This window comes from Mesoplodon densirostris, chromosome 3 (assembly GCF_025265405.1).
Source record: "Mesoplodon densirostris isolate mMesDen1 chromosome 3, mMesDen1 primary haplotype, whole genome shotgun sequence".
Lineage (NCBI taxonomy): Eukaryota > Metazoa > Chordata > Mammalia > Artiodactyla > Ziphiidae > Mesoplodon > Mesoplodon densirostris.
This window is the reverse complement of record NC_082663.1, coordinates 12,767,598-12,786,482: the sequence shown is the minus strand read 5'-3', so window position 1 is coordinate 12,786,482 and position 18,885 is coordinate 12,767,598. Positions and strand designations below refer to the sequence as shown.

Genomic DNA, 18,885 nt, shown 5'->3' with positions numbered 1-18,885 from the left:
CCTCTGCTATATTTTGGAAGAGTTTGAGAAGGATGGGTGTTAGCTCTTCTCTAAATGCTTGATAGAATTCACCTGTGAAGCCATCTAGTCCTGGGCTTTTGTTTGTTGGAAGATTTTTAATCACAGTTTCAATTTCAGTGCTTGTGATTGGCCTGTTCATATTTTCTATTTCTTCCTGATTCTGCTTTGGAAGGTTGTGCTTTTCTAAGAATTTGTCCATTTCTTCCAGGTTGTCCATTTTATTGGCATAGTGTTGCTTGTAGTAATCCCTCATGATCTTTTTATTTCTGCAGTGTCAGTTGTTACTTCTCCTTTTTCATTTCTAATTCTATTGATTTGAGTCTTCTCCCTTTTCTTCTTGATGAGTCTGGCTAATGGTTTATCAATTTTGTTTATCTTCTCAATGAACCAGCTTTTAGTTTTATTGATCTTTGCTATCGTTTCCTTCATTTCTTTTTCATTTATTTCTGATCTGATTTTTATGATTTATTTCCTTCTGCCAACTTTGGGGGGTTTTTGTTCTTCTTTCTCTAATTGCTTTAGGTGCAAAGTTAGGTTGTTTATTTGAGATATTTCCTGTTTCTTAAGATAGGATTGTATTGCTATAAACTTACCTCCTACAACTGTTTTTGCTGCATCCCATAGGTTTTGGGTCATCGTGTCTCCATTGTCATTTGTTTCTAGCTATTTTTTTATTTCCTCTTTGATTTCTTCAGTGATCACTTCGTTATTAAGTAATGTATTGTTTAGCCTCCATGTGTTTGTATTTTTTACAGCTCTTTTCCTGTAATTGATATCTAGTATCATAGCATTGTTGTCGGAAAAGATACTTGATACAATTTCAATTTTCTTAAATTTACCAAGGCTTGATTTGTGACCCAAGATATGATTTATCCTGGAGAATGTTCCATGAGCACTTGAGAAAAATTTGTATTCTGTTGTTTTTGGATGGAATGTCCTATAAATATCAATTAATTGCATCTTCTTTAATGTATCATTTTAAAGCTTGTGTTTCCTTATTTATTTTCATTTTGGATGATCAGTCCATTGGTGAAAGTGGGGTGTTAAAGTCCCCTACTATGAATGTGTTACTGTCGATTTCCCCTTTTATGGCTATTAGTATTTGCCTTATGTATTGGGGTGCTCTTATGTTGGGTGCATAAATATTTACAATTGTTATATCTTCTTCTTGGATCGATCCCTTGATCATTATGTAGTGTCCTTCTTTGTCTCTTCTAATAGTCTTTATTTTAAAGTCTATTTTGTCTGATATGAGAATTGCTACTACAGCTTTCTTTTGGTTTCCATTTGCATGGAATATCTTTTCCATCTCCTTACTTTCAGTCTGTATGTGTCTCTAGGTCTGAAGTGGGTCTCTTTCAGACAGAATATATATGGATCTTGTTTTTGTATCCATTCAGCTAATCCGTGTCTTTTGGTGGGAGCATTTAGTCCATTTACATTTTAGGTAATTATCGAGATGTATGTTCCTATTCCCATGTTCTTAATTGTTTTGGGTTCATTATTGTAGGTTTTTTCCTTCTCTTGTGTTTCTTGCCTAGAGAAGTTCCTTTAGCATTTGTTGTAAAGCTGGTTTGGTGGTGCTGAACTCTCTCAGCTTTTGCTTGTTTGTAAACGTTTTAATTTCTCCATCAAATCTGAATGAGATCATTGCTGGGTAGAGTAATCTTGGTTGTACGTTTTTCTCCTTAATCACTTTAAATATGTCCTGACAGTCCCTTCTGGCTTGCAGAGTTTCTGCTGAGAGATCAGCTGTTAACCTTATGGGGATTCCCTTGTGTGTTATTTGTTGTTTTTCCCTTGCTGCTTTTAATATGTTTTCTTTGTATTTAATTTTTGACAGTTTGATTAATATGTGTCTTGGTGTATTTCTCCTTGGATTTATTCTGTATGGGACTCTCTGTGCCTCCTGGACTTGATTAACTATTTCCTTTCCCATATTAGGGAAGTTTTCAACTATAATCTCTTCAAATATTTTCCCAGTCCCTTTCTTTTTCTCTTCTTCTTCTGGAACCTCTATAATTCGAATGTTTGTGTGTTTAATGTCGTCCCAGAGGTCTCTAAGACTGTCCTCAGTTCTTTTCATTCTTTTTTCTTTATTCTGCTCTGCAGTAGTTATTTCCACTATTTTATCTTCCAGGTCACTTATCCGTTCTTCTGCCTCAGTTATTCTGCTATTGATCCCTTCTAGAATATTTTTAATTTCATTTATTGTGTTTTTAATCGATGCTTGATTCATCTTTACTTCTTCTAGGTCCTTGTTAAATGTTTCTTGCATTTTGTCTATTCTATTTCCAAGATTTTGGATCATCTTTACTATCATTATTCTGAATTCTGTTTCACGTAGACTGCCTATTACCTCTTCATTTGTTAGGTCTGGTTGGTTTTTATCTTGCTCCTTCATCTGCTGTGTGTTTTTCTGTTTTCTCATTTTGCTTATCTTACTGTGTTTGGGGTCTTCTTTTTGCAGGCTGCATGTTTGTAGTTCCCGTTGTTTTTGGTGTCTGTCCCCAGTGGCTAAAGTTGGTTCAGTGGGTTGTGTAGGCTTCCTGGTGGAGGGGACTAGTGCTTGTGTTCTGGTGGATGAGGCTGGATCTTGTCTTTCTGGTGGGCAGGTCCATGTCTGATGGTGTGTTTTGGGGTGTCTGTGGACTTTTTATGATTTTAGGCAGCCTCTCTGCTAATGGGTGGCGTTGTGTTCCTGTCTTGTCAGTTGTTTGGCATAGGGTGTCCAGCACTGTAGCTTGTTGGTCGTTGAGTGAAGCTGGGTGCTGGTGTTGAGATGGAGATCTCTGGGAGATTTTTGCCGTTTGATATTATGTGGAGCTGGGAGGTCTCTTGTGGACCCATGTCCTGAAGTTGGCTCTCCCACCTGAGAGGCACAGCACTGACTCCTGGCTGCAGCACCAAGAGCCTTTCATCCACACGGCTCAGAATAAAAGGGAGAAAATGTAGAAAGAAAGAATTAGTAGAATTAGAAAGAAAGAAAGGAAGGAAGGAAGGAAGAAGGGTGGGAAGGAGGGAAGGAAGGAAGGAAAAAAAGAAAGAAAATAAAGTAAAATAAAATAAAGTTATTAAAATAAAAAATAATTATTAAGAAAAAAATTTAAAAACAACGACAAACGGACGGATAGAACCCTAGGACAAATGGTGGAAGCAAAGTTATACAGACAGAATCTCACACAGAAGCATACACATACTCACAGAAAGAGGAAAAGGCGAAAAAATCATAAATCTTGCTCTCAAAGTCCACCTCCTCCATTTGGGATGATTCGTTGTCTATTCATGTATTCCACAGATGCAGGGTACATCACGTTGATTGTGGAGCTTTAATCCGCTGCTTCTGAGGCTGCTGGGAGAGATTTCCCTTTCTCTTCTTCATTCGCACAGCTCCCGGGTCTCAGCTTTGGATTTGGACCCGCCTCTGCGTTTAGGTCGCCGTAGGGCATCTGTTCTTCACTCAGACAGGACGGGGTTAAAGGAGCAGCTGCTTTGGGGGCTCTGGCTCACTCAGGCCGGGGGGAGGGAGGGGTACGGAGTGCGGGGGCGAGCCTGCGCGGCAGAGGCCGGCGTGACGTTGCACCAGCCTGAGGCGCGCCGTGCGCTCTCCCGTGGAAGTTGTCCCTGGATGCCGGGACCCCGGCAGTGGTGGGCTGCACAGGCTCCCTGGAGGGCGGGTGTGGAGAGTGACCTGTGCTCGCACACAGGCCTCTTGGCGGCGGCAGCAGCAGCCCCAGCGTCCCACGCCCGTCTCCGGGGTACGCGCTTTTAGCCGCGGCTCGTGCCCGTCTCTGGAGCTCCTTTAAGCAGTGCTCTTAATCCCCTCTCCTCGTGCACCAGGAAACAAAGAGGGAAGAAAGAAAGAGTCTCTTGCCTCTTCGGCAGCTCCAGACTTTTTCCCGGACTCCCTCCCGGCTAGCCGTGGTGCACTAGCCCCTGCAGGCTGTGTTCACGCCGCCAACCCCAGTCCTCTCCCTGCGCTCCGACTGAAACCCGAAACCCGAGCCTCAGCTCCCAGACCCGCCCGCCCCGGCGGGTGAACAGACGAGCCTCTCGGGCTGGTGAGTGCCGGTCGGCACTGATCCTCTGTGCGGGAATCTCTCCGCTTTGCCCTCCGCACCCCTGTTGCTCCGCTCTCCTCCGCTGCTCCGAAGCTCCCCTCTCCACCACCCGCAGTCTCCGCCAGTGAAGGGGCTTCTAGTGTGTGGAAACCTTTCCTCCTTCACGGCTCCCTCCCAGAGGTGCAGGTCCCATCCCTATTCTTTTGTCTCTGTTTATTCTTTTTTCTTTTGCCCTACCCAGGTACGTGGGGACTTTCTTGCCTTTTGGGAGGTCTGAGGTCTTCTGCCAGCGTTCAGTAGGTGTTTTCTAGGAGCTGTTCCATGTGTAGATGTATTTCTGGTGTATCTGTGGGGAGGAAGGTGATCTCCACATCTTACTCTTCCGCCATCTTCTGCTTCTCCTAGAAATATAAGTTTTTATTGATAGTATTGTCATTGGTAATAGAAGCCCAGAAGAAATTATGTAGGAAAACTGGTTAAGGCCATCCTCTGACCTGTTGGCCTCATGGAAGGTTCAGCACCAAGGACAGCTCCCTTGCCTGCCATCTTTTCAAAACTAGCTTCCAAACGGCTACTAAAGTCCTGCAAAAGTTTTCTAAAAGTGACATTTCTATTATGCTTTTCTTCTTTTCAACACTGCTGTATATTATGACAGCCATGCTCGTCTTCATTTGTACATTTCATAAGCAGTTGACCAGAAGACAAAGGATCTGCTGCAATACTTCATTAATCCACTTAGCAAAATATATAGTTGTATGCCAGGCACTCACTCAGCATGAGTTCTTAGACAAGTCACTTGCCTCTATTAGCTTCATTTTCTTATCTAAACCTTGTGAATAATTATACATGCATGATAAACTAAGACAATATTTGTGAAATAAGTCATATGACTTGTATTCATGAAAGGTTTTTATTACCGAATTTTTGAGCAAATCATCCCATTACATTATTGAGCAATTTATTTTATTGTGGGCGCACGTAATATCCTGTGACACTAGAAGCCCAGACTAGTGTCTGGGTCATACTCAGGCTTAAGATTAATTCTGTTAAGAGCCTTCATGGTAAGAATCATCTTCTTAACCATGCTTCACATGGGCACAAATTTCTAAGACGTAATCCTGGCCCTGGCCTAGAAATGGGCCCCTTTCCTAAAGATGAGGAAAGGATTAAAAGCTATGTATCCAATCCTTCACCTTTCTAAATTTAGTCCAAAGATGAACTTCAGCACATAATTGCAGCTGCATGTCCCCTATACATATTTCCATGTGATCAGTCCTGTCATAATAGACTTTATCTGTATGGTAGATGTTAATTCTAACCTCATACAACACTGTTATAAAAGAATTGTGTAAAAAATAGCACTTCAAAATAAGAAATTATATAGAAAGTTCCCACAAATGTTTGAACAGAAAAATTGTGTCAAATCATGTGACGTCATGTTTTCATCGTATGACTGTGGGTGGGAGAGGGAAAAGATGACCTACAAAGACCTAACTAAAAATGTATGGTTCAGTCTCACTGGCTTTCATTATTCTCATTCTTACTCACATGGTTCAACTTTAGTTGCCATTTACCAATCCTATTTGTATTTAAAAATCAACATAACTAGAACAGGATGCTTAACTCTGCCAAATTCCATGAAGCCAGATGCTGCTTCCTTAAGAAGAAAAAGAAGTACATAAAAATTATTGATTTTTAAAGGGAACAGAGTAGAAGGCAGCCATTTGATCTCTCAACGTCCATTATTTCCTTTGCTCTGGCTTAAGTAAAAATGTTGTGTAAGAGGTCAAAGTACATTTCCGTAGGAGCCCTGGAATTTCTTAACACAAACGTCATAAATAGTACTTCTGTTTCTGAGGAAAAGGAAGAGCATCACCCTGAGCAGGCACACACAGGAACCCCTATCATTCTGAGAAGCTGGGAATGGATCTTGAGTCCAAATGTTTTCAAAAGCAAACACTTCCCATTTCCATTTCATTTATTCTTTATCTAACCCTTACTTTCTCCTTTAGTGATTATTTATTGCTTTCTTCAACTATAAGCCCATCAGCAAGATGGCTATTCTTTTGTGGGGCACAGAATTTCAACAGTTTGCTTCATTTCCTTAATGATTTTCCTGACTTGCCCACCTGTCTATACTCTTCTTCAAGGTTTAATTTAATCATGCCATATCATTTCATATCACCCAGCAACATTATTATATTTAGAATATCTTTTTCCCAAATGTATTAATGTGGTTTCTTTCTGGTCAGTTTTAAAGCCCCATCAGAAAAAACCCCAACCCATAATAATTAATACATATTTATGGGAGCACTTGAGATGAGAGACTGAAACAAATGTATATTGAAAAAATTCATATAATATTTATAAATAAGCCACCAACACAAACCACTGTATCAAATTCCTTTAGGCTAAAGGCAAGCCTTATCGTGTCTATTATATTGGGCTTTGGATCATAAATTCAATTCCCACAGATTCGTAGCACAAAAGCATTTGCAAACCTTGCCCTCCTCAGTTTGGACCCCAGACTCAGGAATGCAGGGGGATCTTGTGTTGCAGGTAGACTCCACATTCTTTTTTTTTTTTTTTGCTGTACGCGGGCCTCTCACTGCTGTGGCCTCTCCCGCTGCGGAGCACAGGCTCCGGACACACAGGCCCCGCGGCCATGGCTCGCGGGCCCAGCCGCTCCGCGGCATGTGGGATCCTCCGGGATCGGGGCACGAACCCGTGTCCCCTGCATCGGCAGGCGGACTCTCAACCACTGCGCCACCAGGGAGGCCCAAGACTCCACATTCTTGGTATGACGCTCAACCCTGTGAAAAAGTTCCCATGATTCCTCTTCCTTTTTCCAGTACCAAGAAAGGTGTTTTGGTCACCCAGTGTCCATGAGCCCTTCCTTAGAACACCCTGAATTCTTTTGGGGAAACAGCCTTCCCTCTCTATGTGCATGTGACTTTGGTAGAACTGTGATTACAGGAAGCAGCCCTCCTGCTACCAAGACCCTAAGGGGTCCTGAGCACCTCCTAGTAGGTCCTAGTGTATCTAGAGAGTGAGCACATGATGAGCCCAGTGCTTTTTTCTGGGACTTTGACACTTGAGCCCGTGATGTAAGTTTGAAGTAAGACTGGAATTCACTAGTTCCAGTGGAAGCAACCCAACCAGCCTGCTGCCGCTATGGACCATCCCTGGAATTCCTGCTTCCTCCTTCTGGAGCTGCCTCAATTCCAAGACTAATTTTCTGGTCTTCCCAATGATTTTCTCTCCCTTAAGTCAGCCAAAGTCAGTTCCTGCTACCTGCAACCAAAGAACTCTGACCAACTCTAGCTTCAGGTGGAGTTTCTTTCCATGTTAAATGACTACCTACAACAACAGCCAGTGCCCTGTGCTAATACCAGATAAGATGCTAAAGCATTTACAGGGCTGGAACTATCTTGGGAGAATTATTGCACAAAAGGTCTTCATTTTCCTTCCACGAAACGAGAGAGTCCAAGAACCACTCACTATAAAGGGAATTTGGGTCATGATTTTCTGTATCTTCAAACCTCATACATTTATTTTTAAATTTCAATATTTTGTTATAAAAGCGATACGGAAGGTCAAGAATCTAAGAATAAAATTAACCACAATCACATCCTAGGTCAATTCAGTGTTTTCACATGTTCATGTCATCTTCTAATCTTGGTCTATGTTCAGAACACATTTTTATTATCAACAACACTGTCATAGATTATATTTAACACTTCTTGTTATTTTATCCTGCATATGTTTCCATTTTGTCAGTCTCCTTTTGTTTTTCCCTCACCTCTCCCTCCTACTACCCATAGATAAACAAATACTAACAGCAACTCTGTATGTTGCTTTTTTCCACTTCACAGGGCATGAGGAATTCCCTCCAGTCAGCTGGATCTAATTCATGCTTTTTATTTCGAGTGTTTGTACCATTTACATGGAATGGTTGTGATTAAATCTACCATCTGGATGTTTGTTCCCTATTTATCCCATCTGTTCTCTGTTCATTTTTTACCCTTATTTCCTGCTATTGGTTTCTTAGCTATACCTCTTCCTTTGAGCTTTTAGTGGTTGTGCTAATGTTTATAATACATATCCTCAACTTACCAAGTATACTTTAATTAATAATGTTTCAATATTGTATCATAACCTTCTAACAACCTACTTCCTTCCTTTGTGCTATTGTTGCTGTACATTTTATTTCTGCATAAGTTATGAACACAACATGTTTATTTTTGCTTTATATAGTTAACTAGTCATAGAAGGGATTTAAAAATGAAAAAATACTTTCATATTTACCCACATATTTACCATTTCTTGTACTCCTTATTCCTTTGTTAGATCCAAGTTTCCATCTGGTTTTATTTTTCTTCTATCTAAAGAACTTCATCTAACAATACTTATAGTGATGTTAAATGGCAAAGCCTCTCAGCTTTTGTTTGTCTTAATAAGTCTTTATTTCACCTTAAGGTAAAATTTTTAAAGAAGATTTTTGCTGGATATAGAATTCTATGTTGACAGTATTTTTTTTTTCATTCTACAATTTAAAGATGTCCATTGTCTTGTGACTTGCATCATTTCTGAAATCTGCTCTCATTCTTATCCTTATTCCTCTGTACACCACGTGCCTTTTTCCTCTGGCTGATTTTAAGATTTTCTCTTTATCACTGTCTTTCAGAAATTTGATTTTGATGTGCTTTGATGTTATTGTGTGTGTGTGTGTGTGTGTTTATGCTACTTCAGGTTCCTTAAGGTTCTTAGATCTATGGGTTCATAGTTTTTATTAAATTGGGAAGTTTTTCAGCCATTATTTCTTCAAATATCTTTCTGTCTCCCTCTCCTCTCCTCCTGCCAACACACACTTTTCTGGGACTCCAATCAAACATATAATGAACCACTCTATATTATCCCCAGGTCATTGAGGCCTGGCTTATTTAGTTAGTTAGTTAATGTTTCAGATTGAATAGTTTGTACTGCTACAGCTTCAGGTTCACTGGTCTTTTTCCACGTCTAAGCTGCAGTTAGTCCCACCCAGTGTATTTTTTCACTTCAGATATCTTAATTTTCATCTCTAGAAGTTCCAATTGGTTTTTTATGTCTTCACTCTCTCTCCTGATTATATTCATATTATTTAAAGATCCTTAAACATGTTGAGCATGTTTGTAATAGCTATTTCATTGTCTTTGAATATTAATTCCACCATCTCTGTCATTGGTGGGTCTTTTTCTATTGACTCTTTTTCTCCTCCTGGTTATGGGTCATATTTCCTGATTCTTGGCATGTCTAGTCATTTTTTTTGGATCCTGAACATGGAGTTATTAGGTCATTGAGTATCTGAACTTAGCTATCCTCCTTTAAAGAATGTTGGTTTTGTTCTGGAAGCTAGTTAAAGTCCTGGAAGATCAGATTGGTTTGATCCTTTCGTGGCTTCTTTTTAAGTGTTTAAGGGTATATCTGGAGTAGTCTCTATTCTGGGCTAGTTTAGCTCTACTACTAAGGTGTGACCCTCTGGGTCTCTTGAACAGTCACTTTGGCTGCTGGTCTCTTGAAGGCATAATGTGAAAAGATTCGTGGCTTGACCTTGACCTGAAAGAACCTTGGCAAGAGATTTATAAAATCCTCTCTCCACATGGTACAGCTTGAGACCAAAGAGTTGCTGTGGGGGAACATGGAACTGAGGTTGCCTGCAGTTGCATAGAGGGACCAAACGTATGGCTGGATGCTGAGAAACAGTTAGAATGTTCCTGTAAAGAAAAGTGGCTGGCGGATAGTGGATCATTAATTACCAGGTCAGTAATTCAGTGTGATACTTGATTCTCTCTGTATACAAGGACTTGGCAGCTTTCTGGCCTGCTACATAGATAATGCTAAACTTTCTGGTCCCTGTTAGGATTAAATGGCACTGAAGATTGCATTAATCTGCGAGGTCCTAATGCATCTCCTTATGACCATCAGCCTACAAATAGGAACTTTGAGGCATTGCTACAATTTTGAAGCAGTTGTCCTTTACCACGTCTTTGCTTAATTCCTAAACTTCATAAAAGTTGTTAAATGGTTTTATGTTGAGAGATTTCTTCATATTTGAAGAAGCATATCTTGTTTCACTCATTTGAAAATGACTTTGGTTACTATTTTTCATCACTGTCCTTTGTTCAACACAATAACTGACTTTGAAAATCTCATTATCTGGGGATGGTTTAAGAGTAAAGTAAGGGAGATGGCTTGGAACCATTTGAAATCATTCCACCATATCTATTTACTTCTTTTTCCCTGAGCTGGGGTAAGTATAGGTTTAGCACCAACAATATCTATTTTATAAGGTGTTTGCTTCTTCCCACATGGATATTCAACCTGGTGTCTGAGGTTATTAAAATGAAGCTTTAAGTCTGACTGCTTTTGTTATGTGATTTTTACAGCATTGTTCAACACACTCATTCCATTAGGTCTTGCCGACCATTAGCTTGTGGGAAATAGTTCCCCTTCTCTGTATGTTTAAGCCTAAACTTACATTGGCTTAGTTTAGTTGCATTGTTAACCTTTGAAATGTTGGTAATTTTAATGTCCCCAACACAAGTTGGCCCAGGAATAGATTTAGTGAACATTCCTTTACGACACCAAACGGTCTTTCCTGATATCCACCATGAGGCTCTCCAAAGGTTTCCCGTTGTTTTTATTTACTTCGTGTCTAGAAAGCCACAAACGTAATCTGACAGATGAGAACAACCAGCAGGTTTACCCTTCTAAGGGTCTGGGCTCTCTGATCTGTTCCCTGGCTCCAGGCTGTGTCTTAACACATATAATATCCTGTAGAAGGAATAAGAGGCATAGGGAAAACAATACCTCATTACAGTAAACATTAAACTAACCTGTGATAGAGCTGTTGGGAATTCTGTGCATAAGGTTCCAGACAACCTTGGTGCTTAGGCTTAAGAGTGCAGGAGCCAATCTCCCCTGTCGGTAAGAATTTACTACCCAGGGCACAAAGAGAACAACAAATTAAGGAAGTCGTCATGGAACTTGGAGGACGCAGACAATGCCAAATTTACCCTTTGCAACATGAAGTGCAAGTACTGGAGCCAGAGCACTTTACAGAGCTAGCCAAGCGCAGGCCAAAAATGGGGCTGCAAACACACGTAGTTGAGGTTTAGAGGACAGAACTGTAAATCCCCTTTCCATCAAAAAGCTGCAGGAAAGCTCGCAGGACTTCGGTCTGCATTTTAAAAACAGCACGTGTGTGTCTTTTAGGCTATTTAAGCAGATCAACAGCAATAAACCTGCACACGAAGGGAATTCCTCTGGACACCTGTAACTCTTTTTCTTCCTATCTTCCCTCCAACCACTAAGAAAACTGCCTCATGAGGGCAACCTTGTGTGACTCTTACCCTAAGGCTTTGATGTCATCTGCATTTGTCTTTGCTCTTCTCTGATGAGCTCGTTAACATTTCCATCGGCAAAGATGCTGACTGGATGATCACCAACCTTAATTACGAGGCGCTCTGAACTACGCTGATTCTTCTTCCTTCGCTGAAGGTCACTCGTGTGTGCACCTGACCTGTGAAAACTCCACGTGTATTTGATATGGTTTGAGGCACGCCCTGAACACACCTGCTTCCCAGAAACTTTGTGCTGCAGGCGCCCGGGCCCCATGCCCTGGCCACGGATGATTGGATAGAGTTGTGCACGTGGTTCAAGGACCGTAGGTCGGCTGAGCCAATCAGATTCTACTTCTCAGGATTTCGGACTGGTGAACTAAGATGCAGCTTCCTTCAGTGGCAGGAGCACCCTTGTGTGCCCGGAGGATGAAGAGTGGGAGATGGAGGTGGAGAGAGACCAAGAGAGGAAAGGAAGGAGAGAGAGATCATGTACAGAGTGAATGAGGCGGGGAAATCTTGAGCGATGAGACCGTCTCTCCGTGGATTGTGAGAGATGCTGCTGGAAGCTTTACTTCTTGGCTCTCTAGGTCTCAGCTGCCTTCCAGGAGGACGGGCTGTACTTCCTGCCCTGTCGGCCTGTGGGATTCTCCTTATGGAACTGACTAGTGGTTTTCTATCCTCACAACCTAACTGCTTGAACAGAACCCAAAATATGTTAGAAACATACTTCTTGCGTTTCTGGCAAGACTGTCTTTTAGGCTCAGGCAGTACTTCATATTAATCATAAAACAGCAACTTAGGCTCATAAACATTTGTCATTGACACTAAAATCCCACACAGAACTGGAATTCATGGATTTGCTCAAAACTCATCCTTATTACAGACATTGAGCCCATGCCCCCTCTTCAGGCCACCATCGACGAGGCCTGTGAGGGTCAAACACAGTGTGCCTGTCAGATGCGTGAAGACCCGCAGGACCAAGGCATGATGGATGTGTCTGGTGAGAAGAGACCGTTACAAGCCACCTTTGTTTAAGAACTCTCTCCTGTCCCATTTGCCACCAAAAATTATTTCCTCTGTGTTGGTGGTAAGTTTCCAGGCCTTCATTTTTCCTGATGTCAGTTGTGTACGCCAAGGGTTGCGTCCTGCTTCTGACTTTGATAAATACCTGAGGTGGTCTCAGGCTGCTATGCCTTTGCTTCCCTGTCTGCCACACCAGCCTCACCCTACACCACTGTCCCCTACGTGCAACCTGCCAGGAGGCTCTGCAGAGTCCAGGCTGGGGTCAGGCCTCTTCCACCAGCAGTGCAACATGGCATTCCCCAGACATATTAAGGTTCTGTTCATTGTTAGGAGTCCGTGACCCCAATAAGCAAGGTTTTTTCATGAGCTATATTTGTTTAAGAACCTGTTTCTCAGTGAACTCAATGTCCTTGGTTAATTTTAACCTCACTAAAGATAAAATGTTAACAATACTTGGTTTGACCTCTTATGTCTATTGTGGCCATTCCATAGGCCTCTCTGACTGGATGAATATGGGGTATCATTAACTTCAGGAAGCTTCTCTCCCCAGGACTACATCTAAAAACTTGGTCTCTTCAAGTCCTGGATCAATAAAAAAAAGAAGGAAAAAAATCATCACACTATGAGATTCTTTGCTTCTTCAAGAAGGTTAACAGCTGAGTGTGGCTTTCACTATCAACCTGCAATTCAGAATTCATTTGATATTAGTATGAGCACTGTACTAGTCACATATAAGACCCACACTCCTTCCCACAGGAGCTTGAAATCCAGTAAAGAAATAAATGTGATGAAGATTTTTGTTAACCATAATGAACTGAAATCAAAAGGAGGTTCTTGCTGATTTCAACTAAGAGAATGTAGAAACCTATGGAAGCCTTCTCAAAAAAGTAGCAAATGTAACTGGGACTATCTGATGGCTGATCCAAGGACCTCTGCCAAGCAGAGGGTATGACTCAGAGGAGAGATCCCAGCCCCCATGCACCTCCTCAGTCAGGTGCCCTGAGCAAGGCACGTACTGGACAACTCTACACAAAAGTTGGACCAATAGCAAAACAACAAAACAAAAGCACTGCCCTCCCATTCTGGGCAAACTCCCAAACTCCCAGATAAATATCAGAAGCTATTGACCCTTGCCTGAAACTCATGTTTCACTGCTGCTAAAGCGTGCTCTACAGACCAGTGCCACACAGCAAACTCTTTCTGCGCATCTGCAAGAATGTGTACAGAAACTGAGAGCAAGTGTTTAGAAACTTCTATAGCAATTTGATCTCAGTGCAACATTTTAATTTAATTTTACAAAAGTGCCAGTCTGCAAAGAATTGGAAATTTTAAGAACGGGTCCATCACCACAGATTCACCACAGATAGTTTTATAAGCACTGTTCTGTTACAATTTTCAAAGGGAAAAAGCCACTTTACTTCCTGCTTTAAAAAGAGAATCATGTGACATTTCCTTTTCCTGTACAGTACATGGAGTGTCTTCCAGTCTGCTAGCACCTAGAAAGACACACAGGAGGGACAGCTGAAAATGAAACCAGTAATACAACTGGCCTCACAAGCAGACTGAAGTGTCCACTCTTATCTTGTGAAATATAAACCAAGTGGAAAAATTAATTTCTCATTTACCACTTTCTGACTAATGAATTTAAACATAGATCAAATATACACCAGTGCTGAGTTTTTCTTTTAATCTGTCCAGCATGCTTAATTATAGCTAAGGGTAGTTTCTGATAAGAGAGATATAAACATATAGTTATCTTTCCTATTTAGCTATAATGATACGAATATTTTATAATAAACATCATTTTCACCAGGTATCACCTCATCTCTGCTCCTTTTTTATTTAAGGGAGTCATAAATGTGTCTACTTGGAATCACATACGGAAAGTTCCAGAACATTCACGCAACTTTTCAGGTCTTCACCCCCACTGTCAGTTTACACCAGCTGCTTCTCATCACCTAGCCCTGGGGTCCTTCCCATGAAGCTCATGACAACAGAGAAGCCAGCACCCAAAGGAAGTCCATGCACACACTGAGCAGTGGACAAAAGCTGAGACTTGAATTTACATGAAGTAGATCCCAAGTGGTTTCCCAGATTCTGTCTTTGGGGATGACAGTGATAAAAAGACATGGGGCCAGGAAAGTCTCAGGCCTTCATGTTTGTCCTTGTAAAGGTGTTGATGTATGGTTAAGGAGCAATGGAGTAAAGTTATACGTTGTCCATGAAGCCTTCTAGCATTACTGATTTGACCTTCACCCCACCTTTTCAAACTCGAGGATGAGTAAAACAGAATAGTAGAATGCTATGCTGATAGTTTTAACTACCATCCTCTGCATGGTTCTGTCCAGATGTTCCGTCTGAGGTTTTATAAGTTAGAAATAAGAAAGCCTATTCGTAAACAAAGAATATTATTTCCATGGAAAAAGTATTTCTGTACCTCAGGAATGCTTCTTAGGGCACATTCCTTATTAAATAAACTACTTGTACAGAACTGGGTTTTACAACCCATCTAGACTAAGCTGAAAATACTTAAAGTGAGCATTTAAAAAAATTTTAGGGGCCTCCCTGGTGGCGCAAGTGGTTGAGAGTCCGCCTGCCGATGCAGGGGATACGGGTTCGTGCCCCGGTCTGGGAGGATCCCATATGCCGCGGAGCGGCTGGGCCCGTGAGCCATGGCCGCTGAGCCTGTGCGTCCGGAGCCTGCGCGTCCGGAGCCTGTGCTCCGCAACGGGGGAGGCCACAACAGTGAGAGGCCCGCATACCGCAAAAAAAAAAAAAAAAATTTTAGGAAATTGTCTCGACTAAAGTGTCCCAGTGACTGACAGAGGTGGCAGCAAAATGACTTACATAATCTGAGACCTGATGACGTTGACTGTGAGGACCAATGGGTCAATTCCATTCAGAACTTCGGTGTGTTTTCTTTTTTAAACAGAGAGTGGTATTTTCCCCAGAGACACCGGATAGGAATATGACTTGAACGTCCCACATGGGGTCCACGCCTCCACGCTGCCTTTGAATCACACTCATTCCACGCTGAGCTCTTGCTTCCTAAAGCGCATTCTATGGTCTTCCAGTGCAGACATATGGCATGCACTTCCGGCTGTTCTACAGAGCCTTCTGGCCCAGGGCTGATTGAATATGTGAGTAGTTTTTCTATCACTTATAAACCATGTTGATATTAAGCATAAATGTAGTCCAGATAAGCTTTCATTTTCTTAGCCTAGAGGAGTATGACAGGATTAAAACCAACGTGAACTGACGGACGACTCAACTGTTTGCAGCAAATAATATAGAAGTGATTGTACCGTTTGGACCCACTTAATTTTGTGTCTGACTATGAAACAAACATTGTGACAAACAGGACTTGAAGGAAACGGAGTGACTATAGAGAAAAGTATAATCTATATACTTTTATACTATATAGTATAAAAGTATAGAAACCTAAGTATAGTCAATACTAAGGTAATGAAACAATATTCAACGTATGACAAGCAACCCAATAGACCGTTAAAGTTTTAGATCTATAAAAATACATATTTTAAAAATTTACACGGTAACAATTTAGTCTTAAGCAGTGTGAAACACATTCTTATAAAAAGAATCACACAGCTTTAGAAACTTGCTATTTAAGAGAACTAATTCTGAATTAGTCATTCCTTTATTCCTATTTGTATAGGTTTTCACATATCAAGTCCGTTATCAGTTAAAAAACATATACCTTCTTTAATGTGGATTCCCAACATTTTCAGAGTACTCATAAAGTAGATATATTTTTTTCCTCCCCAAGGCCTGCTTGGACAGAATTAAAATGGTCTTTCTTAGATCTCATTAAAATATGAGAAAATCATCTGATATATAACAAAAACAAATATTTCCATCCAAAATTCATTTGCAGAAAGTCCCTGGAAAAGTAACAGGAATGCCCCTGATATGGGCTGCTCTTCTCTCCTGGAGGCTGGGCTGAACCTATCTATGCTAGCTCTGCCTTGGGCTCTCCCGTACACCAGAGAAGGCCCTGGGGCTTTCCCCTGGCTCCCCCGTGAGTGGAAATGACTTTGGTTCAGGGCTGTGAAGGCCCACATCCAAGAAATTCAAGTCACTAAGGTGGCCCTGAACTAATACAGTTTCTTGGGGACCTTTCAAATGATAGTGTTCCTAGGGTGAAACCAGAAGCCATCTGTAGTTATTTCTTTACTTTGGAGACAAAGCAAAACACAATTTGCAAGACTCATTTGGTCACCTAAACCTCCCTCACGTTGGATTTTACACTGAGGGTCTTTTAAGGCTGGAGGAAAGAGATTAGAAGGGCACGATAGAAAGATAATGTGAAAGGGAAAATAAATCCAGGTACCAAGCAGGGGAATTAAACTTGCTTATCAAAAAAGTCAGTCTTGAAGATAAAAGTTCTAAGGATGGATGGTGATAATAGTTGCACAATGTGAATGTACTTAATGCCACTAAACATTTAAAGATGGTTAAAATGGTAAATTATATATTATGTATATTTTACCACAATAAAAAAGTCAGTCTTGTACTAATATTCATACAACCCCTCAGTGTGGACACACATGGCCAAAATTTAAGAGAGAAACTTATTCTAAAATCAAAAAAGGACAAGGGCATATGTTTTCATCTTTGCTAAAATTCCTCTCATCATTTGAACCCTATAAGGTTAGAGAGACATTAAATGTTGGCATCACACAGGAAATTCACTTCCAATTTATTGTTGGCATTTAAAAGTGGTGCTAATTTATATGCAGTTCCTTTTAATTAGTTTGTTACATTCAATTATACAACTGAATTAAAAACATAAAAACACCCAGTACCTCTTCCCTTAAAATCTTGTGTTTTGATGCTTTCCCAAAACACAGCAACTACTGAGAAGTCGTCTTTATTTTTTACTTTCATTGAATCGAAATGTTTTCCACAATCTCTGGTCTTGCCCCTCTTTTTTTAAAGAATTCTTTTCCCACCCTGCCCCATCGCCCCAACACAGTTAAGGATAAACATCACGGGTTGATATGTCACAGAGTTATAGGCTGCCCATCCCTGTGAAAAAGTTCTTCCTTTCAGTCCTGGATTGATGTGGAAATCATTGCACTGGATAAGGAGATGCAAGGCCAGTGGGAACACACACGTGCCAGGTACATACCTGGACAGGCTCAGGTGGAGCCAGGAGTCCGGGGCAGCAATTCTATGTGTATCAGTCTCAGCAGAACTGCTGCAGGCTGTCATCATATCTGCTTGTGAACACAGAGGGGAGAGTTCCATTTCTTCTTGGTCACAGTAACACATCAAGGGGATAACTTGCAACAGTGTCAATTAAATGACAGGGGTGATGCAAAACCATAGATGCCTCCAAGCAGGAAAGGGCTGTAGAGTTCTAGTGAGAACTCCTGCTCCGCCTGCCTGTCAAGGTAATGCAAGCCCCTGGATCCGAGCTCGTTACTCTCCAACTCTTCACCCAGAAAACAAAATGACCGCAGGCACAGCACTGGCTTATGTAGTACATACAGGTGATCGTCCCCATTACAGAAGAATCTGAATGTTATTTTCATACACCACAGCATTTAACATACCTCTTTTTTATTTACAGTCAAATATAGAAATGTGAGAAAACGTTAGCGTCAAACATGTTAAGACGTTCTTAGAAGGGATGTGTAACTTTGAAGTAGTAGATCATTAGCCAAGATTTTAAAGGTTATTTTGTATTCAATATTTGTTGAAATTCAAAACAGACGAGCAAAGTACCTCCAAAATAAAGATTACCACAATAAACTGAAAAAGTATTTCCAGAATAAAGATGACCAAAAGCTAGTTAGCCTGAGTATATGAGCTGTCTACTGCTGCTGTAACACATTACCAGAAACTTAGCGACTTAAACAGCGTATCTGTTGTCTTACAGGTCTGTAGGCTAGAGGTCTGACACGGGCTCCACTGGGCTAAAATCAAAGTGTGGGCAGGGCCACGTTCCTCTCTGGAGGCTCTAGGGGAGAATCTGTTCCCTCGCCTTTTCTAGCTTCCAGAGGCCGCCCACATTCTTTGGCTTGTGGCTCCTTCCTGAACCTGCAGTAACTTTCTTCCTGTATCTGCTGTAAGTAACCAACGCCAGCAATGTTGCATCTGTCTCTGTCCTTCCGTACCTCACACTTCCCTCTGACTGACCCTCTCCCAAGTCCCTCTTCCACTTTAAGGACCCTTGTGATTATGTTGGGCCTACCTGCAGAACCCAGACTCCTCTCCCTATTTCAAGGTCAGTGGATTAGTCCCTTAAGTCCACCTGCAACCTTATTCTCCTTTGCCATTTAACCCAACATATTTACAGGTTCTGGGGATTAGGATGCAGGATTCTCCCTACACACATTAGATACACATGTAAATACACATTAAATACACCA

The 18,885-nt window shown here is 41.3% G+C and overlaps 1 long non-coding RNA gene across 4 annotated transcripts in view; it reads left to right on the top strand.

Annotated features, from left to right (window-relative positions):
• Positions 1 to 18,885, top strand: part of LOC132486059 (uncharacterized) — a 62,238-nt gene that overhangs the window by 36,370 nt on the left and 6,983 nt on the right. For 3 of the 4 annotated variants that reach the window (XR_009531437.1, XR_009531436.1, XR_009531439.1), the window contains exons 6-7: positions 9,730 to 9,880; positions 15,420 to 15,627. This is a non-coding gene — a long non-coding RNA (uncharacterized LOC132486059). Of the gene's footprint in view, positions 1 to 9,729; positions 9,881 to 15,419; positions 15,628 to 18,392; positions 18,582 to 18,885 lie in introns of all 4 variants that reach the window. The other variant, XR_009531438.1, reaches the window with a different exon arrangement.